General features: G+C 44.7%; 1 long non-coding RNA gene across 1 annotated transcript; it reads left to right on the top strand.

The window, feature by feature from the left end:
* The first annotated feature begins 269 nt into the window (after positions 1-269).
* Positions 270-23,228, top strand: LOC121290342. The gene is made up of 3 exons (XR_005945775.1): positions 270-397; positions 2,426-2,591; positions 23,123-23,228. It is a non-coding gene; the product is annotated as an uncharacterized LOC121290342 (long non-coding RNA).
* Positions 23,229-27,894: the final 4,666 nt, after the last annotated feature.

Here is a 27,894-nt window from a genome sequence, read left to right as displayed (position 1 = left end):
TAAGTTTTATAATTCTACATAAATATTGTTTATAAATAATTGTTGTTTATAAAATTCTGTCATAATTTTAAAAAGCTTCTGTTACATCTGCTTCACAAGGACCTCGTTAGTAATTATAATTCTCACTTGGCTGCTAATCATCAGTGTAGTTTATACAGCATTCCACCAATCAGAGGGTTCATTTCAACAGGATTAGCCTCCTACATTTGATGATGATTCATGTTGTCACTCTGTGCATTCACAGACTCACTGACTAACACGCTGATTGCAGTCATTATATCCTCTGTATGTGATGTGTGACTGCTAAGCTTAGTTGTTTAACTGAAACTCTACTAGGTATTATTTTCTCGCTTATAAACTGGAGGCAGTGATGTGCTGCTGGGCTTTTTGCTTTAAGGTGAGTGATATGCTGCAGTGCAACATCCTTTTGCTAATACAAGGCGACTTGCTAACTGACTGACAGGCATGATCAGGGTAGAAGGGACAGGATAGCAGGCACATCGGTACAATGCCTTTAACAAAGTAAGATGTCGAGGCGCTTCACAGGGGCGTTAACCATCAAGGTTTGTCACTTAGCCAAAGAAGGAGCCTTTAGGTCAGCCAAGGAGTTAGGTTTTAAGACATTTCTTGAAGGAAGGGAGAGAGGTAAAGAGGCGGAGGGTGTTAGGGAGGTAATTCCAGAGCTCTGGACCTAGACAGGCACTGCCTCCAGTGGTAGGGTGAAGAGAATGCAGAATACACCAGGATGTCAGATTTGGAGCAACATCAAGTGACTCCTTGAGGAAGGCAGCCCATCTGGAGGTTCACTGACAAACAAACACTTGAGCATTGCTGAAGGGGGAGACATGTCAAAGCTTTTCATGATAATCTTTTAAATTTTATGTAACTCTTTTGAGTACAAACCCATTTCCATCTGTTTCAGATGAAATTACATTGTTTCATAGTTTGCCATTGTGAGATTTGATCTCTTGATCTTGGGATTACAAACCCCTCACCATAACCACTTGGCTATTTAAGCCAAGCTTATAAAGGAAGATGTAACTCTTTTGAGTACAAACACGTTTCCATCTGTTTCAGATGAAATTACATTGTTTCACATTGTGAGATTTGAACTCTTGATCTTGGGGTTACAAACCCAGTACCATAACCACTTGGCTATTTAGGCCAAGCTCTCAAAGCTTTTCATCATGCACTCATCAGGACACTTTGCAAAAATACCAATAAAAGGGGAAAAATAACAATTTATACTTCATGAGAAGAGAGTGCTGATTGATTGCCAAGTGGACTCTGTACTGGAAACTATATACATTAATGCACAGGGCCCTGTTCTTTACAGCCAAAAAGAACATGTACACACATAGTGCCTGTTTCAGCTGAACAAAATAGACAGACAAACAGATATTTGCTGACTCATTTCTCAGGGAAATGCCTTGATGAATCAGGGTCAAATTTCCTGGTTTAAATTTCAACAATGTTTGGCAGTTAACTATCAGTCACCATCACCGGTGCATTCTCCATGGCAACGCCTCTACCAATCAGAGTCCACTTGGCAACCAATCAGCAGTCTCTTTTCATACAGTACAAATTGTTGCTTTCCCCTAATATTGGTATTCTTGCAGTGTGTCCTGATGAGTGCAAGATGAAAAGCTTCAGCATGTCTCTTTTTTCAGCAATACTCAAGTAGACACATCAGACAACAGTGCCACATACTCTTGGATCATGTTGTGTTGTCACCACTGCAAATCCCTTGTCCCTTAAACAGAGGAAATCTCATCACCTTTTGGTTTTAGCGGAGTAAATGCGAATCGAGCTAGTCTGACTGGGGATTAATGAAACAATTTAGCTGCGCTGCAGTATTTTTGTTCTAATGAGGTTCTTGGCTTGACACTATCCCAGTCAGATTGATAATAGCTGATGTAATGTGGACTGAACAGCAGAGTTGCATTTCTGACCTATTACACAATCCACTCCCATATATCTGATAGTTATTAATCCCAACAGACCAGTAATCCAACTCTTCACCACCTCTGAAATAAAAAAAACAAAGGAAGAAGCAAAAAGTGAAAGTGTTGGAAATAAGAAGCAGGTCCACAAGTATCTGTACATGAGAAAAGATAAGTTATAAGTTAGGGTTGAGACCCCTTGTTTAAACTCCTTGTACGGGTTTATTTGTTGCTGAGCCTAATGTGCTTGCTGCTTACTGCTGAAATATTCTCTCATTTTAATACATAATTTCAGTATTTGTCTTCCTTATTATTTGCCAACATGAAGGCTAGAATGCCTCAGGCCAGGGAAGAAAAAAATTAAATTGCATTTAATAGGAATTGATGCACGAAAATAGACCACGATCCATTTATTTTACCCTCTACCATCCTGGTAGGTGCATGATACAAGAATAGTGATAAAGCACCTTTTTCAACCTCAGGCCATCAAGTATGGACAATGAAGCCCTTTTGAAATCCGGTCAGTGCTATAACGTAAGAACACATGGAGGCTTATTTGGTAGATGAAATAAAGAGAAACTGTTTCCAGTACCAGAGTGTCAGGAGCCAAAGGACAAAGAATTAAAGTGATCAGCAAAAGAGCCAGAGGTGAGATGAGTAAATGATTTTTTGCACATTGTGTTATTTTGATCTGGGAATTCATTGCCTAAAAGGCTGGAGGTGGAAGCGGACTCAGAAGAAGATTGGATAAATATTTTAAGGGGAAAAAAATTACAGGACAATGGGGAAAGATTAGTGGAAGTGGGATTAATTGGGTAAGTCTACTAAAGAGGTGGCAAAGACCTGATGGACCAAATGACTTCCTTCAGTGCTTTATCATTCAATGGATCTATGATTTGCATACAGAACAAGCAACAATGAGCTAAGTGACCTGATAACCTGTTTTACTGGTATTGGTAGAGATATAAATACTGGCCAGGGCACCAGGAGTACTACCTTACCCTTCTTCACAAATGCCTTGGGATCTTTTATGTTCATGTCACTGCACAGGTGGAGCTCACATTCTAATGTCTCACCAAAGGACAGCAATGCCAAAAATGTAGTGGTGCACTGATATGAAAATCTTTTTGATGTGCTGGAGTGAAGCCACAAAAAAACCTGACTCAGAGACACGAGTGCCAACACATAATCTTATGTGTTCTTTCTGATGCGTTTGTAAAGATTTCCTCAATTTTGTATCTTTAGCGAAAGATTTTTTGAAAACAAATTGACCATTTGAATAATATGATCTAGAGTAGGTCTGACATTGTGGATTGGACACTCATTATAGAAATAGCCCTACATTGCTTCAGTTGGCTTCGGTTTAGGTTCAGCTAGATACAATGCTGCCTAGGGCAGAAGGTTGTGAATTCAATCTCCACTCCAGGGGCTTGAGCACAACATTGAGACTGACACTCCCAATACTGAGGAACTGCTACACTGAAGGCTCTGAAGAAGAGTCATATAGACTCGAAACGGTAACTCTGTTTTTCTCTCCACAGATGCTGTTAGACCCACTGAGCTTTTCCAGCATTTTCTGTTTTTGTATCAGATTTCCAGCATCCACAGTATTTTGCTTTTATCTTTTGAGTGAGATGGGTCCCACCTGCTCCCTCAGGCGGACATAAGGTTTTCACAGCAACATGTTGAAGAAAGGCCGAGGAGTTCTCCCCAATGTCCTGACCAAGATTTATCCCTCAAACAACATCACTAAAGCAGATTGTCTGCTCATTATCACATTGATGTTTGTGGGAGATTGCTGTGCACAAATATGCTGCTCAATTGGTTCATTAATGCCCTTCCATGAAGACAAGCAATCTGCTGTCCTTACCTGGTTTGTCCTAAATGTGATTCCAGACCCAAAGCAATGTGGTTGACTCTTAACTGTCCTCTGAAATAGCCTAGCAAGTCATTCAATTGTATACAAGAAGGCAGCTCACCACCATCTTCTCAAGGGCAATTGGAGATCGGCAATAAATGCTGGCCTTATCAGTAATGTCCATATTCTGTGAATGAATAAAAAGAAACTGTTGCAATGTAGCAAACATGGAAGCCAATATTACCTTCCTCACAATAAGCCAAACTCCCACAAAAAGCAAATAAAATAAAATACCAGGTCATTTGTTATAGGTGTAGGTTGAGGGGAATTGCTACCCCCCCCCCACTCAGCTCATTATAATGTAGGGTAGGAAAAGGTACATTGCGTGAAGAGAGAGGGGAAAAAAAACATGTTATTTTTCTATCTGGTAGAATGACACAACACTGTGATAGGCAGTGTTCATCCCAGCTAGTGCTCTGTCATTCCTTGATATTATAATCTCTCCTCCGCTCCGTGACTCATGCAGTCACTTTCCTCTTCTCCCTCACACACACTTCCTGACACTCTGACTAACTTACTGATTACACTCATTAAATCCTTTATTTATGTACACGGCTAGTAGCTCTTGTAGGAATGCTCTTTATGCTTTTAATATTCCACCACCCTTGCTTTGTTCCTGCTGAATCCAAATAACGTGCCTCACAGGTTCAGACATAACGAGCATAAAAATAAAAGAGAATTGTATGATTATATGCAAAAAATGCAACATTTAATCGATTTTTTTCCTTTTTTCAAGGGGATTGACAACTGACTGACATTGGAGGAGACCTTCCCCCTTTAAAAGCTAATAATTGAATATTTTGCATTCTATTTCAATCTTTAGCCTGACCTTTTTGGCTATTTTTTGACGAATTCTGCCAGTTGCTTATCCTGACCCAAAACCTCTGTTCCAGTGAAAACACTGGTAGATAACCAAGGCTGCAGCTAATAGGACAGTGGATAATCTATATCTAAAATATGCTGTGGTTTGCAGTTACTAAAGTATTTACATCTTAACAAAAGCAATGTTCATTCCCAGATGGAAGTCAGCAATTTGGTTTTCTCCCATCTGGCGATGTCATTTGCGAAAGATATCCTGGACTTCATGGGTGAAAAGCATCCTGGACTCCATCGAAGGAGTTATTCAAGAGCGTATTGGCTTGAAAATATCTTGCAGTTCATTGATCAAGATTACTTGCATTTAATTGGCTGAGAAATGGCTTATGGGACTGCATCTTTTTGTTTTAATGCAAGTCTTAGCTTCAGAATGAACTAGGAGTCGAATCAGGCATGCCAAGGGAAGGTAAGGAGCTGCACTTGCTCCATCATTTTTCAAGGTGAGGCACTTCCCAGCCAAATAGTAACTTGCCATTAACACCAAGTGGATCCAGTCAAGGGAACAAGTTGTGTTTTCCTGTCAGTTTCATCACTAGAATCACCCTGATGGGGTTAAATGCAATTAGGAGCAAAGGAGCAGGAGTAGGCCATTTGGCCCATCGAGCCTGCTCCGCCATTCATTTAGATCATAACTGATCATCTACCTCAATGCCACTTTCCCACTCCATCTCCATATCCCTTGATGTCGTTAGTATCCAGAAATCTATCAATGTCTGTCTTGAACATGCTCTGTGATTCAGCTCCCAAAACCCTATGGGATAGAGAATTCCAAAGATTCACCACCCTCCGAGTGAAGAAATTCCTTCTCATCTCTGTCTTAAATGGCCTGCCCCTTACTGTGAGACTTTGTCCCCTGGTTCTAGGCTCACCAGCCGGAGGAAACATCCTATCCCCATCTACCCTGCCAAGACGTGAAAGAATTTTGTAAGTTTCAATGAGATCACGTTTCGTTCTTCGAAACTCTAGAGAATACAGGTCCAAATGAAAATTGTTGGAATGCTAGAGGAAAAATTCCACTGTCCTCCCAGCCATCAACCTGGCATAAGGCACAGGAATTAATTCAGGACCTGGCTTACCAGAACCTGGCCTCTGGAGGCCACATACCATAAGCAAGGCCTGTCTTACCAAAGGGCGATGTAGCTGGAGAAGGTACTCCCATGCCCAGCTTAACCAGGGCAGCCAACCTTTGCAGTAATAGTGTCAGCCATGGCTCAATGGTTGGTACTGTTGCCTCTGAGTCAGATTGTGGGCTCAAGTGCCTGACTAGGGACTTGGCGCAAAATCCATGCTGACTCTCCCATTGTAGGACTGAGGAAATGCGGTGTTGTTAGAGGTGCCATACTTTGCATGGGCCTTGTTTTCAACCCTCTGGGTTGGATGTATCACTGAACCAACAATGTAGGCCTAGCAGATTGAAAATAAAAGTAGGGGAAGCTGGAGAGGCCAGCCTGTGAGTGGCCCAGTGTGTGAGCGGCCCAGGGAAGGAGTGGAGCTTTGAGGCTTTGGCTCGAGAGGCTTCGGCGAGCAGAAGCTGAGGACGAGCTTGCTCCCAGTGGGGTAGGGCCGGGTAAAGCCCTTTAAGTAAATTAGGAGTAGGTAATGGAGGCAGCAGTTGGGGCAGTCGAGTGCTCCGAATGCAGCATGTGGGAAGTCTGGGACAGCACAATTGTCCCTGGTGACTACACCTGCAAAAGGTGCATCCAGCTGCAGCTCCTGACAAACCGAGTTAGGGAACCGGAGCTGGAGCTGGATGAACTTCAGATCATTCGGGAGGCAGAGGCAGTAATAGACAGGAGTTTCAGGGAGACAGTCACCCCTAAGAGACAGGAGGCAGGCAGCTGGGTGACTGTCAGGAAGGGGAAGGGGAATAGACAGAAAGAGCAGGGCACCCCTGTGGCCGTTCCCATCAACAATAGGTAAACCGTTTTGGATACTGCTGGTGGGGACGACCTACCAGGGACAAGTTGTAGTGGTCGCATCTCTGGCACCGAGGCTGCACCCTCAGCTCAGAAAGGAGGGAGGGAAAAGAGGAGAGCAGTAGTGATAGGGGATTCGATAGTTAGGGGAACAGATAAGAGGTTCTGTGCGAGAGATCGAGGATCCCGGATGGTCTGTTGCCTCCCTGGTGCCAGGGTCCGCGATATCTCGGATCAAGTTCTCAGTATTCTCAGGAGGGAGGGTGAGCAGTCAGATGTCGTGGTCCATGTAGGGACCAATGAGGTGGATAGGAAGGAGGAGGAGGTCCTGCAAAGAGAGTTTAGGGAGTTAGGTGCAAAGTTGAAGGACAGGACCTCCAGGGTTATGATCTCAGGAATGCTACCCATGCCACGTGCTAGTGAGGCTAGAAATAGGAGAATAATGCAACTAAATACGTGGCTAAGGAGATGGTGCTGGAGGGAGGGCTTCATGTTTCTGGACAATTGGACTCTGTTCCAGGGAAGGTAGGACCTGTTCTGACGGGATGGTTTGCACCTGAACTGGAGGGGGACTAACATCCTTGCGGGTAGGTTTGCTAGTGCTGCTCCGGGGGGTTTAAACTAGGTTTGCAGGGGGAGAGGAACCAGAGTGTTAGAGCAAATAGTGAGGTGGAGGAGGATAAAGGTCAAGCGAGGAATGCATGTATAGACAGAAATCAAAGGTTTGTATGGGATAGAAATGTTCTCAGGTGCATCTATTTCAATGCAAGGAGTATTGTCGGAAAGGCAGATGAGCTTAGGGCATGAATTGGCACGTGGGATTATGACATTATTGCTATTAGTGAGACTTGGTTGCAGGTGGGGCAGGACTGGCAGCTCAATGTTCCGGGGTTCCATTGTTTCAGACGTGATAGAGGGGGAGGGATGAAAGGGGGAGGAGTGGCATTACTAGTCAGGGAAAATATCACAGCTGTGCGTAAGCAGGACAGTGCGGAGGGCTCGTCTACAGAGGCCATATGGGTGGAGCTGAGGAATGGGAAAGGTGTGACCACACTAACAGGGTTGTATTATAGTCCGCCCAATAGTCAGAGAGAATTGGAGGAGCAAATCTGTAGAGAGATAGCAGACCGATGTAAGAAACAGAAAGTTGTGATAGTAGAAGATTTTAACTTTCTACATATTGACTGGGATTCCCATACTGTAAAAGGGCTGGATGGCTTGGAGTTTGTCAAATGTGTTCAGGAAAGTTTTCTAAATCAATATATAGAGGTACCAATGAGAGAGGATGCAATACTTGATCTCCTATTAGGGAACCAGACAGGTCAGGTGACAGAAGTATGTGTAGGCGAACATTTTGGGTCCAGTGACCACAATGTCATTAGTTTTAAGCTAATTATGGATAAGGATAGGTCTGGTCCTCGAGTTGAGATTCTAAATTGGAGAAAGGCCAATTTTGTGGAAATGAGAAAGGATCTAGGAAGAGTGGATTGGCATAAGTTGTTTTCTGGCAAGGAAGTATTCAGTAAGTGGAAGGCATTCAAAGGCAAAATTTTGAGAGTGCAGAGTTTGCATGTTCCTGTCAGGATTAAAGGCAAAGTTAACAGGCATAGGGAACCTTGGTTTTCAAGGGATATTGGCGATCTGGTTAAAAAGAAGAGAGAGGTGTATAGCAGGTATAGACAACAAGAAGCAAAAGAGGTACTTGTAGAGTATAGAAAATGTAAGAAAATACTAAAGAAGGAAATCAGGAAGGCAAAAAGAAGACATGAGGTTGCTTTGGCAGATAATGTGAAGGTAAACCCAAAGGGTTTCTACAAGTATATTATGAGTATAAGTATAGTAAGGGACACAATTGGTCCCCTTGAAGATCAGAGTAGTTGTCTATGTGTGGAGCCTCACGAGATGAGGGAGATCTTAAACAGTTTTTTTACTCGGGAAACTGGCATAGTGTATAAGGAAGAAAGGGAAACAAGCAGTAGTTTCATGGAACATATAGAGATTAAAGAGGAGGAGGTGCTTGCTGCCTTACAGCGAATAAAGGTAGATAAATCCCCTGGGCCTGACATGATATTCCCTTGGAACTTGAGGGAGACTAGTGTAGAAATTGCAGGGGCCCTGGCAGAAATATTTAAAATGTCCTTAGCCAGAGGATTGGAGGGTAGCTCATGTTGTTCCATTGTTTAAAAAAGGCTCCAAAAGTAAACCAATTAATTACAGGCCAGTGAGCCTGACGTCAGTAGTAGGTAAATTATTGGAAGGTGTTCTGAGAGATCGGATATATAATTATTTGGACAGCCAAGGGCTGATTAAGGGTAGTCAGCATGGCTTTGTGCGTGGTAGGTCATGTTTAATGAACCTTGCAGAGGTTTTCAAGGAGGTTACCAAGAAAATAGATGAAGGAAAGGCTGCGGATGTTGTCTACATGGACTTTAGTAAGGCCTTTGACAAGGTCCCACATGGGAGGTTAGTTCAGAAGGTTCAGACACTTGGTATCCATGGAGAGGTTGTAAACTGGATTCGAAATTGGCTGTGTGGGAGAAGACAGAGAGTGGTAGTGGATGATTGCTTCTCAGACTGGAGGTCTGTGACTAGTGGTGTGCCTCAGGGATCTGTGCTGGGACCATTGCTGTTTGTTGTCTATATCAATGATTTGGATGATAATGTGGTGAATTGGATCAGCAAGTTTGCTGATGACACTAAGATTGGAGGCGTTGTGGACAGTGAGGAAGGCTTTCAAAGCTTGCAGAGAGATCTGGACCAACTGGAAAAATGGGCCAGAAAATGGCAGATGGAATTTAATGCAGAAAAGTGTGGGGTGTTACATTTTGGAAGGTCAAACCAAGGTAGGACATACACAGTAAATGATAGGGCACTGAGGAGTGCGGAGGAACAAAGGGATCTGGGAGTTCAGATACATAGTTACCTGAAAGTGGCATCACAGGTAGACAGGTTATAAAGATAGCTTTTGGTATACTGGCCTTCATAAATCAAAGTATTGAGTATAGGAGTTGGGATGTTATGGTGAGGTTGTATAAGACATTGGTGAGGCCAACTTTGGAGTATTGTGTGCAGTTCTGGTCACCTAACTACAGGAAGGTTATCAGTAAGATTGAGAGAGTGCAGAGAAGATTTACTAGGATGTTGCCGGGTCTTCAGGAGTTGAGTTACAGGGAAAGATTAAACAGGTTAGGACTTTATTCCTTGGAGTGTAGAAGAATGAGGGGAGATTTGATAGAAGTTTACAAAATTATGAGGGGTATAGACAGAGTAAATGCAAATAGGCTCTTTCCACTTAGATTAGGAGAAATAAACACGAGAGGACATGGTTTTAGGGTGAAAGGGGAGAGGTTTAGGGGGAACATTAGGGGGAACTTCTTCACTCAGAGAGTGTGGAACGAGCTGCCATCTGACGTGGTAAATGTGGGTTCACTCTTAAGTTTTAAGAATAAATTGGATAGATACATGGACGGGAGAGGTCTGGAGGGTTATGGACTAGGTGCAGGTCAATGGGACTAGCAGAATAATATTTTGGCACAGACTAGAAGGGCCGAATGGCCTGTTTTCTGTGCTGTAGTGTTCTATGGTTCTATGGTTCAGAGTGATTATCCATCACTGGAGTCAGGAGTGCATGTTATTAGGGGAACAGCTCCAGTAGTTAATGCCAAGGTGTTAGTCTTCTAGATTTTTGATCCTTGGAAAGGGCAGGTGAGCAGGAGAAGTGGATTGGCTATGAAGCCAAACATGGTTGGGAAGCCAATCACCTCGACTCTCATCTGAAGGGAGGCCATGAGCAAGGTATTGAAAGGATGCTGTCAGACAGTGAACTATACATTGGCAGGAGCCAAGGGAGGCAAATAAATAATTTATAAGGCTCGTGTCCTTAACAGAGGCTCATTGAAGCTCTGCAAATTCAGGCAACTGTAGTTAAGAAAATAACACAAAGACCAGAGATAATTAGCTTCTATATGTGTGTGTCAGTTTTTATGATGATGAATCAATATTAAACCACTAACCTACGATGAGTCAAAATATTGATTTAAGTGACCTTACAATATTTTTTATTGTGGTAACTAGGCAATGTGTCATCAATTGTGCCTCAGTTAATTTTGCTACTAATCATTTCTTGCCGACAATAACTGTGACTGAACCAGTCCGTGTATTTAACATAATCCAATTCACTGACAACCAGACCTGCCATAATGCTTCAATCACTTCATAGGGACCTCGGGAATAATTAACAAAAAACAAAATTGCTGTGCAGTGCCAGTTTGACTCAGTTGGTAACACTCTGGCTGCCAAGTCAGATAAAAACCCTGCTCTTGGATATTCTAGGCAGAATCTTCCTGATCCAGAGGTGGGTTTGGAGGCAGGTCTGGGGGAGGCAATATTAAGAATCTCCCATTGGGGCTGCACCATCATGTGCTTTCAGCCTTGTGTAATCTTGACAGAGGCTGGGTCCATCCAGAACTGGCTACCTCCCCAGCAGCAGTGTAGCTAATTCAGCACAATTGAGTGTCCACTTAAGGATTGGCGATGCTGCGAGGACCTACCCCACTGACGCCTCCTTTAATTTCCCATGCCCCCACCCACCCCCTCAGAGCTTTAGCCAGAGGGCTAAAAGTATGGCCACAGGCCATCCTGTGAAGGGGTTCTTCCTTCGTAACAATAGCCTGGTAGCTTTGGCCACAATTGCTTTTTAAAACTTTCTAAATCTTCAGAGGGCTCCTCCATCTTGAGGCGCCCTCATGGTCACCCACCCACATCAGAAGCTCCCACCTCTCCACTATGGGGTTGCTGGCAACCCATAGCCTCAGTAGCTCTGACTGGCCATCCCACCTGCAGAACCCGCCCACCATCACCAACCAGATGGGACTGCAGTACTGAGGGAGCGCTGCACTGTTGGAGGTGCCATATGAGACTTTGAACTGACGCCTTGTGTGCTCTGTTTAGTGAAGAGCAAGTTTATTCAGTGTCTTGGGCTACATCCTTCCTTCTACCAGCAAATAATCAGGAATTTGGCACATGGAGGGTTCGTGGAAAGAAATGCATCATTATAATGTCAATTCGATGTGCGGACATAAAAGCAGAAAGTGTTAGGAATGAACAGCGGCTCAGCTCATATTGGCAGGGAGAGGAGGTAGGTTACCACTTCAGGTGTAAACGCTGATTCAGAAATGTCAAGTAGTATAACCCTGCGGGATTGCTCTGTCCTTTTGCAGATCCGACTAATCTGTATAATTCCAATAATTCTTTTTTATATGAGATTTCAAGTAATTTAATATGTTTCCCCTCTTTAAATGAATGCAGGCAACTCAAGGGAATTCAGGATGGGTAATAAATTTTGGTATCGCCATTGACACCCACATCTCATGATTAAATAAAACAAACAAAAAAAACAGAACTGTGGAAAGGTAGAATCTGTACAATAATGTCAAAAACATCAGCATCTATCAGAACAGGGTGAGATAAAGGAAAGTGAGAGCAGGCTCACATGGAGCATTAACACTGGCAAAGACCTGAATGGCCTGTTTCTGTGCTGTAAGATTCTATGTTATGAAATTCTATGTTAGGCAAATGTTTAAAAAGTCATTGAGGGGTAATTTTCTGCCACCATTCTTGGATGGTAAACTGACAGAGAGGGTCAACAACTCCCCATCATCCTTCAATAAAAAGCCTTAAGCAGTCAGTTACCTCATTGCTGATTGTGGGAGCTTACTGCACACAAATTGGTTGCTTGTTTCCCTATACTACAATACTGACCATAGGCTGGATTTTACACTCCCCCACCAATGGATTTGAAGACGGGGAGGGCTTATAAAATGCAGCGCACTGATTGCTTGCCACCGACCTACCCACTCCCAACCTGTATGAAATTTTATAAGGGAGGGGGAGGTGTCGGGCTCCCACCCTTGGGCCTATTGAGGCCATAAATGGCCAAATAGTGACCATTTAAGAGCCCCATCTTGCCCATGTTACCATTTTACCCACAGTAGCGGGATGCCTACGACAAGCCAATGGCAGTTTTAACTGCACAGGCTGGTATCGTAAAGGGGCGGGGAGAGGGGGAACCTGCTTTAGGAGTCCCTGTGCCCATTGAAGCAAACCTTCAAGTTTATACCTCCCCTTTAATCCTCCTCCGGCCCCTCTAATCCAACTCCCCCACCCACCCAACCCTACCCCCTCTCTTGCTGGCTCCTCCCAGCCAGGCCCGTTGATACCCCGGACTTGCCTGTGGTCCGGCTTCCATTCGTCCCTCTTCTCCAGGGGTTTCATGTAGTCCCAGCAGTGGTCACCCCTCCAGTCTGGGACTTCAGAGCCGGCAGTCAACTCGATCGTCCTACAACTCTCTGAGGCAGGATGTCTCCCTGGGTTACGGGCAGATGTCTCACCTTAAGTGCCCCACATTATTTGCTGAAAGGACAGCGGGCAGTATCGTGGGCAGGTTCCACGCCAGCCCCCCCAAACCACCTCCCAAGTCGACCTTTTGGCCATGGGACTGTGAGAAACATGTGACCCTGTAAATTCCAGCCATACACCTCAGAAGTGAGTCATTGTAGTATCCTGAGATTGCCTGGGTTCGCAACCAATTGCTGGGTTCCGTCAAGAACTCCATTATCATTGGCCAGGATTTTTAAGATGGTAGGGTTTGCCTTCTCGTGGAGTTGGCAGGGATCACATCCCCACCGATCCCGCCTGCCCCACAGATAAGCGTTAATTGGCTGGAGGTGGGACTTACACCCCTCACTCAGTGAGCTATCAGCCAATCAGATTGGCCAGCAGCTCTCTAGCCCCTGCAGCACCAAAAGCTGCAGTCAATGGGACTGGGGCTGTAAGCGGACAAGCAGTCTCAGAGCCTAAATCCCGGAATTCCAGGCCCAGATAAGTTTTGGGGATCTCTACCCAGGGGGGTAGGCAGAGAGGGGGTGGGGTTACTTTATCAGGCCTTCCCCCCCCCCCCACCGGCCCCTGAACTCCTCCCACTGGCCTGAAAATTGAGGCTGGGTGGAAACAACCCTTAAGTGGTCAATAATTGGGGCTAAGGTGGGCCAACCTAGGCTTCACCCATCCCAGCATAGGTGGGAGCCCGGTGGGAAGGCCATTCGAAAAATTTTACTGCTACCCCACCACCGCCGCACCCCCCCCCCCACCCCACCCCTGTCACCCAACCATAAGCCTGCCATCGGGAGAGCATAAAATTCTACCTATTATTTCAGGCAACTCCCAAGATAGTAGAAGGAAAACTAGATGACCATGGCCTTTCTGCTTCTAGAAACTTCTCTGTCCCTGAGATGTGGCTTGTATCGATGGTTACCCAGGAAAGTAAAACAGTTGGACAATGAGACGTAAATTCAGCGAGGAAGACGCGAGTCCTTGGCCAAACCGGGTGACTGCCCGGCCTTGTTGAAAGTGCTGGAGGGCCCAGACATGGGCGTGCAACATTGATGCTTGTTTGAGAAACATGAAAACCAAAATGGCGGCCTGGGAACAACTGGGGCTACTCAGGCAAGAGAACCAAATAAAAACAGACCTAATTCCAAGGATGAGCATGCAGTTTTATGAGGCGCACCTGGGTTTCCTGGACAATTACAGGACAAAGACGGTAGACTCACTCACAGGACTGCATGGTTACTCGAGAAGTCAAAATGGATGATGCAGTCAATACTCCTGCTTGCCGTGATATTTTTAGCCACACCGTAGTGAATCAAAAGACAGCCCTGAGTATTTCTATCCGAGCAAGAGGCTATGAGAAAACAGCTTATTACTGAGATTGTGAGAACAGATGGCTAACCATATGTCGACCTTCAGTTGCAATCCTGAGGAATTAAGTTCCACCTCGCATGGCGCACAAAATGCCAGGAAAAGGGGATGGAACAGACATGATTTAACATAACAATGGAAGAATTTTGTGATACCAACGGCCTTGCTTCATTGGTGATGGGTGCTTTCTGTCTCCCTGTTAAGTGAGAAGAGACTGGCAGCCAACATGAAAGGGAATCCCAAAGTCTTGAATAGGCATATAAGTAGTAAAAGGGTAGAAAAAGGAGGAGTAGAGCTGATTAGGAACCAAAAGGAAATTTACAGAAGGAGGCAGGAGGCGTGGCTGAGGTAATAAATGAATACTTTATATCAGTCTTTACCAAGGAAGAAGATGCTGTGCAGGTCACAGTGAATGAGGAGGCAGTTGAGATACTGGATAGGCTAAAATTGATAAAGAGGAGGCTTTAGATAGGCTGACTGCACTTAAAACTTAAAGATACCAGGACCTGATAAAACGCATTAAAGGATACTGAGGAAGTAAGTGTCGAAATTGTGGAGGTACTGGACATAATCTTTCAGCTTTCCTTAGATACAGGGTGGTGCCAGAGGACTGGAGAATTGCAAATGTTATACCCTTGTTTGAAAAAAGGGTGTAAGGAGAAGCCCAGCAAGTACAGGTCAGTCACTTTAATCTCGCTGACGGGAAGCTTTCAGAATTGAAAACTTGGGGCAAAATTAATAGCCGCATGAGCGAATGTGGATCAATTAAGAAAAGTCAGCACAGATTTCTTCAGGACAAATTGTGCTTAATAACTTGCTTGAGTCTTTTGATGAGGTGAAAGGGAGGGATGATGAGGGAATGCAATTGATGTTGTGTACATGGACTTCCAAAAGGCATTTGATAAAGTATTGAAAAACAGGCTTGTGAGCAAATTTAGATCTCATTAAATAAATTGAACTGTAGTAACATGGATACAAAATTGGGTGACAGGAAACAGGCTACTGGTGAACAGTTGGTTTTCAGACTAGTGGAAGACTTATAGCTTATAGAGGTATACCCCAGGAGTTGATGTGGGACCACTGCTCTTCTTGATATATATTAATGACCAAGTCCTTGGTGTACAGGGCACAATTTAAAAATTTACAGATGTTGCAAAACTTTGAAGTATTGAGAACAGTGAGGAGGATAGTTTTCTACTTCAATAGGACATAGACAGGCTGGTGGATGGGTGGACAAGGGCAGATGAGGTTTAATGCAAAAAAGTATGAAGTGATTCATTTTGGTCAGAAGAACACAGAGAGACAACATAAAATAAAAGTTCAATTCTAAAGGGGAGTGTTGGAGCAGAGGGACCTAAGGGTACACGTGCATAAACCATTGAAGGTGGCAGAGCAGGTTGAGAGCGCAGCTAATAAAACATACGGGAACCTGGCCTTTATGAAGAGGCGCAAAGATCATTGTGATGCTTGGGGGCCGATGGAGTCCGATGGGTCTACAATGCTGCTTGATAAGTATCAGCCACAAGCAATGCAGTAAACCACGTCAATGAAGGCCAGATGTGGAATCCTAGCCTTACTTAAATATTTACCTCTGCCACTGAAAGTGGGTGGAGGTAATGTTTTCATTCCCATTTGTTAGCCTGTTTGTCTGTAAGCAATATATGTCCAAAACTAATAGAAGAATTTCAACAAAACTTGCTATAGCCCAAGGAAAAACTTATTAGTTGATTGCAAAGATGTGGAACTGAAAATAAATCCTGGAATTTTTTCCATTAACATTGGGAGCTAGAACTAATTGATTTTTTTTTGAATGTTGTAGGTTGTTTTAGAATGTTATGGATCGTCTCGGTTGCTATGGTAGAATTTGTCACAGCTGTCAAAGTGTGAGCAGAGTTTTCAGAGCAGGCTGATGGATGTGGATTGATCTGAAGCCTCTTCAGTGAGGTGGAAGCTCTTGGTAAAAAGATTTCTTTTTTCAGTTTTGTAGTTGCAGACCATAAACCAGGCAAGGAAAAGTCTCCAGGAAGAGGTGTTTAATTGTAATAATGTTGAAGTAATGCAGAGTGGCGGAGAGGAGAGTGCAAGAGGAGGACCCTGGGACAGGCAGTCAGCAGCACCTAGAGGATCTAATCTATCTAGAGGATCTAGCATCTAGTCTATACTCAAGCAGGAGTAAGAGTAAAATAAAAGCAAGGGTCCATATCCTATTTAGTTAAGATATGTCTGGGGAGCTCAGACCAGTGATTTGCATGTCCTGCGCTATGTGAGAGATCCTAGATGCTCCTGGCGATCTGGGTGACCATGAGTGCAGGAGGTGCCTCCGACTGGAGCAACTCGAGCTCTGGGCTTTGGAGCTTGAGCGGCAGCTGGGGGGCATGACGGTGCATTCATGAGGCTGAGACGTTTGTGGGTAGCGCACTTTGGGATGTGGTCACCCCGCAGCTTAAGGAAGAACAAGCAGAGAGAGGGAATGGGTGACCACCAGACAGAAGAAGGGGACCTGGCAGGTATTGAGGGAATCCCCCGAGTGCAACGTGCTCGCAAACTGTTTCTTGGCCTTGGAAAACGGTGAGAGTGACGGTTACTCTGTGGTGGCCAATCAGAGCCAAAGCCATGGCACTGTGGGTGGTCCAGCTGCTCAGGGGGAGGGGGAGAAGTGTGGAAGGGCAATCGTGGTAGGGGATTCATTAGTAAAGGGAGTAGACGGGTGCTTCTACAGCCGTAGGCGTGACTCCAGGATGGTATGTTGCCTCCCGGGCGCCAGGGTCAAGGATGTCACTGAACGGCTGCAGGACATTCTGAAGGGGGAGGGTGAACATCCAGAGGTCATGGTCCATGTTGGGACTAATTACACTGGAAGGAAGAGAAATGAAGACCTGCAAGCAGACTTTAGGGAGGTAGGTAGGAAATTAAAATGCAGGACTTCACAGATAGTAATCTCCAGAATACTCCCGGTACCAAGCAGTAGTGAGTACAGAGCAGATGAATGCGTGGCTGGAGAGATGGTGCAAGAGGGAGGGCTTTAGATTCTTGGGACATTGGGACCGTTTTTGGGGGAGGTGGGACCTGTACAACTTGAACTGGTTACATCTGAACAGGAACAGGACCAACATTCTCCCGAGAAGATTTGCTAATGCTGTTGGGGGTGATTTAAACAAAATTTGCAGGGGGATGGGATCCTGAAGAGTAGTTCAGAGCAGATAGAAGCTGAGATGGAATTAGAAGTTAAAACGCTAGTAAGTGAGCCTGGAAGGCAGAAGAAACATAGGCTAGATAAGAAAGAAGTGAATTTAGCAAGGCTAAATGGAATATATTTCAATGCAAGGAGCTTGAGGAATAAGGCAGACAAGCTGAGGGCACAGATAGGCATGTGGGAGTATGATATCGTAGCTATGGCCAAGACTTGGCTACAAGAAAGGCAGGATTGACAGCTTAGCATTCCTGGTTGCAGGGTATTCAGACAAAATAAAAGAGGGGGATAAAAGAGGAGCTGGGGGCAATATTGATCAAGGAATTATAGCAGTGAGGAGGGATGGTATCTTGGAAGCGTCATCAAATGAGGCCATATGGGTAGAAATAAAAAATGCAAAAGGGGCAAACACACTGTTGGGTGTGTACTATAGACCCCCAAACAGTCAGGGAGAGATAGAGGATCAAATATGAAATCAAATTTCAGAGAAGTGTAAGAATAAAAGGCAGTAATAGTAGGGGATATTAACAACTCAAATATTACCTGGGATGGTTTTAGTGTGTAAGTAAGGGAGGGAGCAAAATTCTTAAGTTGCATCCAGGAGAACCTTTTTAGCCAGTACACAGAAAGCCCAACAAGGGAGCGAGCAGTTCTGGACCTAATATTTGGAAATGAGCCCGGGCAGGTGGAAGGCATATCAATAGGGGAGCATTTTGGAGATAGTGACCATAACTCAGTTAGATTTAGGATAGTTATGGAAAAGGATAAGGTTGGGCTGGGAATAAAAGTTCTAAACTGGGGAAAGGCTAATTTTACTAAGAAAAGGACGACTCAGATATAGACATCAGGGTGGAGATCTGTGAAATTTTCGAGGAAATTAACATAGAGAGAAGAGGTAGTAGCAGGCTTAGTGGTGTTAAAAGTGGATAAATCCGCAGGCCTGGGTGAGATATATCCCAGGATGTTGAGGGAGGCAAGGGAAAAGATATCAGGGGCCCTGGCAGTAATTTTCAAATCCTCTCTGGCCACAGGTGAGGTGCCAGAGGACTGGAGGACTGCTAACATTGTCCCATTATTAAAAAAGGGAGGAAGGGATAGACCAGGAAATTACAGGCCAGTCAGTCGAACCTCAGTGGTGGGAAAGTTACTAGAAAGAATTCTGAGGGACAGAATATATTTGCACTTGGAGAGGCAAGGATTAATCAGGGATAGTCAGCATGGATCTGTTAAGGAAAGGTCATGTTTGACAAATTTTATTGAATTTTTTGGGCAAGTAACCAGGAGTGTTGATGAGGGTAATGCATTTGATGTGGTCTACATGGACTTTAGTGAGATTTTTGATAAGGTCCCTCAAGGCAGGCCGGTCAAGGAAGTAGGAGCTCATGAGATCCAAGGCAAAGTGGCACGTTGGATCCAAAATTGGCTGAGAGGCAGGAAGCAGAGGGTGATGGTGGAGGGATGTTTCTGTGACTGGAAGTCTGTTTCCAATGGGGCTCTGCAGGGCTCGGTGCTGGGGCTCTTGCTGTTCGTGGTGCATATAAATGATTTGGACTTAAATGTAGGGGGTATGATCAAGAAGTTGGGAAATGACACAAAAATTGGTAGGGTGGTAAATAGGAAGAAGGATAACTGTAAACTGCAGGAGGATAGCAATTGTATGGTCAGGTAGGCAGACCAGTGATAAATGGAATTCAACCTGGAAAAGTGTGAGATAATGCACTTGGGGAGGGCTAAATAAGGCAAGGGATTACACTATGAATGGTAGGACCCTGGAAAGTACTGAAGATCCGAGGGACCTTGGTGTGCATATCCACAGATCCTGAAGGTAGCAGGGCAGGTAGATAAGATGGTTAAGAAGGCATATGGGATACTTGCCTTTATTAGCCAAGGCATAGAATACCAGAGCAGGGTGGTTATGCTGGAACTGTATAAAATGCTGGTTAGGCCACAACTGTAGTACTGCGTGCAGTTTTTGTCACCACATTATAGGAAAGATGTGATTGCACTGGAGAGGGTGCAGAGGAGAGTTATCAGGATGCTGCCTGGGCTGGAGGTTTGAGCTATGAGGAAAGATTGGATAGGCTGGAGTTGTTTTCCTTGGAGCAGTGAAGGTTGAGAAGGCACCTGATAGAGGTGTGTAAGATTATGAGGGGCTTCAATAGAGTGGATAGGAAGGCATTTTTCCATTAGTAGAGGAGTCAATAACCAGGGGGCATAGATTTAAGGTAAGATAGAAGGCTGAGAGGGGAGTTGAGGGGACATTTCTTCACCCAGAGGGTGGTAGGAGCCTGGAATTCACTGCCTGAAAGGGTGGTTTAGTCAGAAGCTCTTGTAAACATTTAAGAAATATTTAAATATTCACTTGCATCACCATAGCCTCCGGGGCTATGGGCCAAGCGCTGGAAAATGAGATTAGTGTAGTCAGGTCTTTGTTGACCAATGTGGTCATGATGGGCTGAATGGCCTCCTTCTGTGCTGCAAGCGTCTATGAGTCTGTGAGTCTACCTTTTCACTCGTTATCACTATAGTTACCTACAATACTCTCAGGATTGAGGATATTACAAGTAAGTTATAAGGCAGACATTAAATCAGGAGCTTCTGGCAATATTATAAACCACAAGAGCAAACATTTTTTATTTTATGAAACTTACCCGAAGTTTATAAAAGATTTGACACATTATTAGTTTCTAGCCCTTGATCAGTTGCCCGAACCTTGTTCATAAGAAATGAAATAAAATTTGTATCTACATTTTTAATAAATCGCATTCTTAGTATCATACAGAATAGTTTGTTACTGCATTATTCCCATTGCCTTTTTGATGGGTTATAATTTTATAAATGTTTGGCTGGGCCTTGGAGTCTGACTGCAAACTTAGGTGGCAATGGGAATTCTTTTTAGTTAGCTCCATTGATTACGCACCTGAAAACCCACCAAGGGCTTCATGATTTAGGTCAGGGTTCATTTTTTTAATATTAATTAGTAGTTATTATAATTGATATTGATTATTTATATTTTTATTATAAGTTGAAATGCCCTTTGTTGTAACCTGTGTGTACAGTGGGTTTCCATGTGGATCAAGTCCAGGGTTGCCAACTCTCTGGTTGGATGGATTCCTAGAGGTTTCATCACTTAAGCACTTGCCACAAAATTGCCCACCCCCAGAAACCCAGCATTGGTCCATCTTCACCATGACCCACTGCCCCGAAGCCAGTTAAGAAACAGACAAACATCTTATTAACTGGTTAGATGATTTTGGACTCTCCGTCAAATAGCCTTTATTTCCCTCTTGTCCTGTAGTTTTATAACCATGCAACAAAAGTGTTCAAAGATAATGAAAAATATGTCTCAGTTTTTTATGCCCCACATCTCCTGTGCTTTGTTTGTAGCAGGTGTCTTCGAGATTAATCAATTCCTAAAGACTCCAAGGGAATCCTGGAGTGTTGGTAACCTTAGGTCATAAGAGTAAATTTGCTTAGGGCTTTTGACAAGTTCTCAATTAGCTACCAGTTTTGATTACTAAGGGAGTCCCCAACCATCCAGGGCCCAGCAGCTAATGAAAAAGAGGCTTGTCAAATGTTTACAAATTTGGTTTGCATGGTAGTGATTTTGAAAATTCTCCTTAATTTTCATTCTGTCACCATGATTCAGTTCTGAATCAGAATGTTGGGACATCAAGCTCCCATCCCCCACCCCCTCAAACATTTGAGCACGCACTTGCCTAATACTCTAATGCGGTACTGAAGGAGTGCCGCACTGTTGGAGACACTGATTGGAATTTCACTACCAAGGTGAAGCTGGGAAATTTCCCATCTTGCCAGATCTACCTCAGTACAAAGTGTCCTGATGCATGCAATTTTGGCTCCAGGGGTGGGGTGGGGGATGGGTTTTGGGGGTTGGAGTGGTAAGGAGTCAGGCTCGCCAACCCCGGCAGTGGATCACTTTCTCAGGGCCTAATATGAAAAGCCTCTGAGCCTCTCTGGACACAGTTCTTGGTGTGAGGGAGTAAACTGTTGAAGTGTTGCTGCTTCATGGGAGGAGACATCATTCAGCAGTCAGGTGGGTAAAAACTGTAATTGTTGGCCAACTGATTAGTTACACTGGACGAGATGGCCCATCATGGGCATTCTGTAGGGAAATATAGAGATTAATGCTGCTTATTGGTCTTGTCTAATTAAGGACCACACTTTGCAACACTCAGACATTGAGATGGCTGCATCTTAGCAGCTTCAGCAAGTACCAATACTCTACGATGAGATTATCATAATGCCCAGGGGCAGATATTTAGATTCCATATGCAGGCCCTTTGCCCTTCCACTTACCCTTTCACCACCCATCTGTGTGGACACCCAAATGTGCCTTGTCTATTAGCCTCACATTGGAATGCTATCATTGCAGATGAGTGGCTCATAGTGAGCAGTCCAACAGGGGCATGTGTGCTCAGGAACATAACATGCCATGTTGGTGTGACAAGAACAAGGGCCAGGCCACCCAGCATTCACGATGCCTTCCCTCCCCACACTTCCCCCCACATCTCAGCGATATCAGTCTGCGCTTAACTGGACAAGGAAGTTCCTGCATATGAATGGGCACAGGTTATGTGTTACACAGATTGAAGCGAGAAACCTTACTTGCCCAGGTATTTTCTGCACTGCCATGCCACCGTGCCACAAGGAGGGCACCAGGTGAGGGAGGGAGGGTGCCCCAGTCCTGCGACCAGGACCTCGAGGTTCTAGTCCAGGAGGTGCAACACAGGGAGGGCATTCATTATCCCAGGGGAAGGAGGAATGCTCCAAGTCTAACAAAGCCAACTTAGCTGGCGATTGTAGCCACAGTGAAGGCTTCGGAGGAATACCATCGATCAGGGATTCAGTGCCACAAGCGGGTCCATGACCTGCTGCGCTCTGTCAAGGTGAGTTCTTTGGACAAGGTGCACAGATGTCCCTGTGATGGATGACTGCTGAGTGACACACCAGCTGGGCACACTTGGCATCTCCCTCTCCTATAACATGGACAAGTGTATGGCCAACATACTCATGTAATTCCAAGCAGTCATGCGGTAACATGTGAACGCCTTCTGTGATCCACCACCACGTTGATAAGCTTCATCCCTGAAGGCAGGATGGAATGACTTTACATCAGTCTGCATTTTGTAATAGCACAAGAAACGCCAGAGAATTGGCTTGGACTGAGGGTGGTCAGCGATGTTAAGGGTGATTCGCTCAGCTGAGAAGATGACAGCGGAAATTGTGAGGGTGCCCTCTGAGCTCAGTATCCAAGATGGTGAATTGCCCATCGCAGGTGCCAAGGCTGTGTTAGAGCCACTTTTGAAACTGGTGTCAATGCTGGAAGTGATGCTATTTGTGCACTAAGCAGACTGGGAAGTTGACTTGAGGGGTAGTGCAAAGGGTGGGCTGCATGATAAGGTTTCTGCTAAGGTGGTTGAAGGCACTGGCCTGGATTCACACATGCTCTCTAATGTCCAATTCTCATTCTAATGATTTCCTTTTGTTTATCACACAGATTCCATCAACTCTTGCCCACTCCTCTGGGCAGACTCATCCCTCAGGCATCAGGAGGAGGAGGTGTCTGAGGAAGTACCATTATATCTGACCAGTCCACATTCCGCCAATACAGATACTAGCCACATCAGAGGAATGTAGTGTAAGTTTGGAATTGGTGGCATGTGGCAAAGGGCACCACAATAGAGGGCAGGTAGAGGGTCTGATTCAGAGATATCTGTCCACAGCCCCACTTGGAGGAGATGATACTCTAGTGGGTGTTGATGTAGGGCCTCAGGAGTCACCTAATGGGGCATGGTACTCAAGAGATGTGCCAAAAGTAAATCTCCTATTATGCCACTCCAGCAATGGAATTTAACCCTCAGCATCAGAGCAAAACGCTCTTGTTGCCAAAATTTGATCTTCTTCATTTCCATAAGGCTGACAAGCTCCTGAGATTGGCCTGGAGTTTCCAGGAATTGTAAAATAATCTCCTGGGCACTGCTGCAAGCAAAGTGCAAGAAAAATGTTGAAGGTACATCAAAACAATTGAGTCATTTTCTTCGAAGGCCTCTGTTTATTAATTTTGCACATGAGAAAAAGAAAACTGTTTGACTGACACTCACGAATCATCCATTTGAGTAACAATGAGTCTTTTCACGTTCCAGTTGGTTGCAGAAAGGAGGGGCACCACAAGGATGAACATGTTGGGTGACCAATGGCAGGAGCCTGGGCGCGGAGCAGCTGGAGGCAGGAGGTCATGTGACAAAACCTCCAGGCATCCATCCAAACTGAGTTGGCAACTGTAACTGACATACCAGCCATCCTTCTATGAATCAGATTTAGTGCCACAAGACACACATTGCCTGGTGCTTCATCATTTTGTGCCGGATGCAAGCTGGGTTGCCTGGGATTATGTTCTAAACCAACCAGAAACCCATTCCTCCACACATATCAATCTCCCAGTACCCAGATGTCGCTTAAATTCATTCAGTTGAGCCACTATTTGTGCTGCTGTTTTACATTGAATGATGAATAATTCCTGCAATGAATAGTGAAAGGACAGAGTGATTGCAAATTGCGACCAATTTATATTTGAACTTATTTCTGCTAACTGTGTAATTAAATCAATCCATTGAAAATGTCCATCAAGCATTCAGGCCAGGATTTTAACTCTCTTTTTTTCCCCTCTGACCCACAACCACAACCTGATTTCTACCTATTAACATGGAGTATTGTGGCCTCACGCACTCGATCCTTTCCCATCTCAATCTGGCTGAATGCAATTTGAAATTGCAGCTGGTAAGGACTCCTGTCACAAGCTGGTAAAAAGTAAGGTGTCAAGAGGAGATGGAGAGTCTGCAAAGGGATATGGACAGGTTAAGTGACTGGGCAAAAACATGAGGGAAAATCTGAACTGGTCCATTTTGGCAGGAAGAAGAGAAAAGCCGTATACTGTTTAAATGGAGAGAAATTGCAGAACTCGGAAGTATAGAGGGACCTGGGTGTCCTGGTACATAAATCACAAAAAGTTGGCTTGCAGGTACAACAAGTGATCAGGAAGGCAAATGGAATGTTGGTGTTTATTGCAAGGGAAATGGAATGTAAAAGGAGGGAAGTTTTACTGCGGCTGTACAGGACCTTGGTGAGACCACATCTGGAATACTGTGTACAGTTTTGGCCTCATTTGAAAGAAGGTATAGGCCAGAATCTTCTGTTCGGCATGTGGGGGCGGGCCCTGCTCACCGACACGTAAAATGATGCGCGGTGATGTTGGGCGTGTGTCCCGATGTCACCGCATGTCATTCTGACCTTCCATTTGGTGGGCGCGCACCAGAGTCAAATGCACACTTGCCGAACTGTCAAAGGCCTGTTAAGGCCATTAATTATACAGTTAACCCTATTGAGAAAGCTGCCCGTCCAACCTTAAGGTCTGCGGGGGTGGGGGTGTGGGGGGTGGGCAGGCGAAGAGCCCAGAGGCCTTTGCATTTCTCATGAAACCTCATCCACAGGCGGGATGAGGTTTCATTAAGGGTTTATTAATTAATTTTAAAATTTTATTAAAATTCATAAACATGTCCCAGCTCATGTGACACTCTCACATGAGGAGACATGTCTGAATATTTTTTTTTAACCAGTTTCTGCAATGAACTTAATCTCCTGGAGCTGCCTCAATGAGATTTCTGTGCTCTTTCACACACATTCCCGAAAGAGCACAGGCCCTGACTCTCTCTCCTCCCTCCCACTCGCGCAGGTAGCGCTGAGCGCTTCCGGGTGTGTGTCACACTGGATGAGCCTTAATCGGCGCGCCCATGTAAAATGGTGGTGTGCAGCCGATCGCAGGTGGCAATCAGCACTGCGCCCGTCCATGCCTGCTCCTGACCAACCCACTCCACAGGGAGAAAACCCTCCCCATAATTGTATCAGGAACTGTTCAAAAAAAGGTCCATTTGACTCATTCCTGGGATGAGGGAGGCATCTTATGAACCAAGGTTGAAAAGGTTGGGCCTACTGGAGTTTAGAAGAAAGATGATCTTATTGAAACCTATAAGATCCTGAGGGGACTTGGTAGGGTAGACACCGGGAAGATGTTTACACTGTGGGAGAGACCAGAACCAGGGGACACATATGAAGAATAAACCATTTAAGACGGGGATGAGCAGAATTTTTTTATCTCTGAGGGTTGTTAGTACATAGAGTTCTCTCCCCCAGAAACCAGTGGAGGCTGGGTCATTGAATTTATTCAATACCGAGTTAGACAGATTTTTGATAGGCAAGAGAGTCAAAAGCTATGGGGAGCAGGCAGCAAAGTGAAGTTGAGACCACAACCAGATCAGTTATGATCTTTTTAAATGGCTGAGCAGGCTTGAAGAGCTAAAAGGCCTACTCCTGCTCCTAAGTCTTATGTTCCTATAGGATGACTCTCAATGCCCTGTAGATTTGTAACAGCAACTTGCACTTATTAAACCCCTTTGACATAGCAAAACACCCCAAGGCATTTTGCACCGAGGCACATAAGGAGGCAATAGGACAAGCGATAAAAAGCCTGGTCAAAGAGGCAGTTTTTAAGAAGCTTCTTAAATGAGAGCGGTGGAGCGGGGAGAGGTTTCGGGCTTAGATACATGAAGTCTGAGTTGGTGTTCAGGATGTGGGGAATGGAGGAGAAGCCAGAGTTAGAGGAATTTAGACATCGCAGAGGGTTGTATGGCTCAAGCAGATCAGGAGGGGTGTGGCCATGGAGAGATTGGAAAACAAGGATGAGAATTTTCAAATTGAGGCATTGCTGGTCCAGGAGCCGGTGTGGGTCAGTGAGCACAGGGATGTTGTGTAAAGAGGACTTTCTGCAAGTAATGATTTGGGCAGCAGAGTTTTGGGTGAGCTCAAGTTTAAGAAGGATGGGGGATGGAAGGCCAATCAGGGAAATTTTGCAATGGTCTAGTATTAGTGCTCTTCTGCAGAAAAATATATTTTCTAAGGCAAATCTCACATATCAAACCATTCAGTTCTATCAACCCGTTGACCAAAAGGAAATTCCAGCACCACCTAGTTAGGGTACTTTGCGATAGGTAATAAATGCCAACCTTGTCAACAGTGTCCGTCTCATGAGAACGAGCTAAAGAAATCTTAGAATTAATCAAGTGCATTTATATTAAGTTATCTTTTCTGGAGTATCTAACGTGTTTTCACTTTGCAATAGCTTCCCATGGTTCATTGTGCCAGTGCTTGGGAGGAGTGTCATTTGACAGTCATTTTGATTTGAGATAGTACAAATTTCAGAATGTATTGATAGCACTGTCCATTCTGATTACTCCAATTCTGGCACCTTGCACATCCCTAGTTTTAATCACTCCACCATTGGCAGCCACGCCTTCAGCCAGCCAGTTCTTCCTTCCCATACCAATCCACCTCGCTATTTCTCACTTGACTTTTACAGCACTATTAAAAAGCTACCTCTTTGATCAAGCTATTGGTTACCGGTCCTGACATGTCAGCCTTGGCTCAGCTGATAGCACACTCATCTCTGCATTTCAAGGCTCTGGGTTCAGGTTACCACACCGGGGGCTGGATTTTGTCCCATGCTGGTAGGTGGCCTTCCTGCTACCCTTCCTTCCCACCCCTGACCTGTATGAAATTTTTAGCTTTAGCTACGTGGGCTGGTGTTGGGCAAAGCAGGGGAAACATCCTTTGTGGGCACCCTGGGCCTATCAGAGGTACCACCCCGAAGGTCACCCCCACTCCCCCACTTCTCTAACCTTCGCGCACCCCCCCCAACCCGGCCTCTTGAATCAGGCCACCACCCCTCTCACCCCTCTTGACCCCACTAACCAGTGTAGTCCTGAGGGAGCGTTACATTGTCGGAGGTGCCGTCTTTTGGATGAGATTTTAACCCGAAGCCCCGGCTGCCTGCTCACATGGTTGCAAAGGATCCCATATGGCACTATTTCAAAAAAGAACAAGGGAGTTATCCCCGGTATTTGGTCAATATTTACCCCTCAATCAACATCACAAAAAACATTATCTGATCATTATTACACTGCTGTTTACCGGAGTTTGATGAGCTCATTTTAGCTGCCGGGTCTCTTACATCACAAGTGACTACACTTCAAAGAGTACCTCACTAAAATAATACTCACTATTTCAAAACACTTTATTGGCTGTAAAGTGCTTTGAGACGTCCAATGATTGTGAAATGTGTCATAAAAATGCAAACCTTTCTTTCTTTCTAAAATCTCCTTGTCAAATTTTGTTTGATTAATGCTCCTCTGAAGTGCTTTAGGGTGTTTTGCTTTGTTA

Source organism: Carcharodon carcharias, chromosome 2 (assembly GCF_017639515.1).
Source record: "Carcharodon carcharias isolate sCarCar2 chromosome 2, sCarCar2.pri, whole genome shotgun sequence".
Lineage (NCBI taxonomy): Eukaryota > Metazoa > Chordata > Chondrichthyes > Lamniformes > Lamnidae > Carcharodon > Carcharodon carcharias.
This window is presented reverse-complemented; position numbering and strand designations above follow the sequence as displayed.